We start from the raw sequence: 2,287 nt of genomic DNA on the forward strand, positions 1-2,287 counted from the left end.
TGAAACCTTGATAAGGTTCAGTAATGAAAAAATAGCTTTTTAAAAATATATATAATTTTTTTATTTTCAAAATACATGCAAAAATAGTTTTCAACATTCATCCTTGCAAAACTTCATGTTCCAAAATTTTCTCCTTCACTTCCCCTTACCCCTCATGCCCTAGACAGTAAGTAATGCAATGTAGGTTAAATGTGTAATTCTTCTAAACATATTCCACATTTATCATGCTGCACAAGAAAAACCAGATCAAAAAGAGAAAAAAAAAAAACTAAGAAAAAAAACCAAGGTAACAAATAAAAAAAGTTGAAAATATTATGTTGCAATCCACATTCAGTCCCCATTATTCTCTTTCTGGATATAGACTGCTCTCTCCATCTTAAGTCTATGGAAATCTGCCTGAATAATATCATTTTGGATATGGAGAGAGACAGAGACAGAGACAGAGAGAAACAGAGAGGGACAGAGACAAAGAGAGAGACAGACACAGCAAGGAACAGAGAGACAGAGAGAGAGACACTCAGAGACAGAGAAAGATAGAGACAGAGAGAGAGAGAGGGAGGGAGAGAACGAGAGAGAGAGAGAGAGAGAGAGTGAGAGAAAGAGGGAGAGAGGGAAAGAGAGTGCCATGGGCTACCATCTTCTGTGATCATGTGCCAATGAAGAAGGTAGATGAGCAGATGCTCAATGTGCAGAACAATAATAGTAGCTACTTTGTGGAATGGATCCCCGACATCAAGACAGCAGTGTGTGTCATCCCACTCTAGGTGTCAACATGGCAGCCACCTTCATGGGCAATGGCACCACTATCTAGGAGCTCTTCAAGGGCATCTCTGAGCAGTTCTTGGCCATGTTCTGCCAGAAGACCTTCCTTCACTGGTACACAGATGAGGGCATGGATGAGACGGAGCTCAATGAGACTAAGAACAATATAAATGACGCAGGCTCCGAGTACCAACCATATGAAGATGACACGGCAGAAGAGGGGAATTGAAGAAGCTGAAGAGGAAGAAGTGGCTTAGAGTGCCTTCCTCTGGCTCTGCCAACCACACAGGCCTCCATATTATCCTGCCCAGTTCTGACCCGACATCACCCTCCTTCTTGTTTGATACTATTCCCCCTGAATTCAGCAATGACCTTGAGATCCCTCAATTTTTCTGCTCTTCACCTGACTTCATATTGTTTTCTGACCGTATTAAACCTTTATTTTCTCTAATTCCATTATATGATCTCCATAATTTGTCTGCAGGCCATCCACATCCAGCTTCTCTGATCCCACCCAATCCTGTTACCCCAATTTCCCTGACACTTTCCCCCTGATTTTATTCCAGTTCTCCCTCAGCTTCTCTATCCATCCAAACTGTGGTTTTCCTACTATCTCTCTGAAACTACTCTTGAAAGGGGGAGGGGAATAAGAGAGAATAATTTAGACCTAGAAGAAATTTTAGAAACTGCAAGGCAATGAATATCCATCTTTACACAATAAAATTATTATCTCACAATCACACACACACACACACACACACACACAAAACACAAACACACACACAAAAAAAAGCTATTGGTTTTCAGTTGACACAAGGTTAGAAATATTATTTCTTATAGAGAGAATGTTTTCTTTAACTGTCATGTATCTAACTGTATAATAATTCTAAGGATATTTTGTCCTAATTTCATTTGAGTGCCAAAGTAAGTAGTTTAGTGGGTTTGAAAATGCTGCTGACAAGACATTTGACTTTAGGCAAAGAGAAACCAGTTGAAATATGAAATAATTATTTGTCCTGTTCCTTGCTCTAAAAAAGAAAATCCAGAGAGAGGACAATCATTATTGAGGATCTGAATCATTCCCCAAAGGAAAGTTCAGTCGAGATTCAAAAAAGAAAAAAAAAATACTCTTAGGGCATCATTTCTAAATATTGATGCATTTTGCCCTTAACTAGAAATTTCTCCAAACTTCTCTAGGTTTCACATTTCCTTCTTTTTTCTATTCTTTATTTGTTTTTTAATTATTTTTATTTTTCAAGTACAAGTATTTTTAAATACATCTATCCTTCCAATTACCTCCCTTAATGGAGAAAAAGAAACTTCAAAAATAAACTCTTCAATGCATTTCTACATAGTCTAGCAAAATAAATTCCCACATTAGCCATGACAGAAAATGTATATCTCTTTCTTCATTTTAAGTTCATTACTTTTCTCTCAGGAGAAGGGTGGTATATTTTATCTTTATTCTTTTGGACTTGTTTATTGTTTCATTGATCAAAGTTCCAAAGTCTTTCAAAATTATTTT

General features: G+C 37.2%; 1 pseudogene; it reads left to right on the forward strand.

Moving 5' to 3' along the window:
- The first annotated feature begins 656 nt into the window (after window positions 1-656).
- LOC127548016 (tubulin beta chain-like) lies at window positions 657-1,019 on the forward strand (annotated as a pseudogene).
- The last annotated feature ends 1,268 nt before the right edge of the window (window positions 1,020-2,287 follow it).

This window comes from Antechinus flavipes, chromosome 2 (genome assembly GCF_016432865.1).
Source record: "Antechinus flavipes isolate AdamAnt ecotype Samford, QLD, Australia chromosome 2, AdamAnt_v2, whole genome shotgun sequence".
Lineage (NCBI taxonomy): Eukaryota > Metazoa > Chordata > Mammalia > Dasyuromorphia > Dasyuridae > Antechinus > Antechinus flavipes.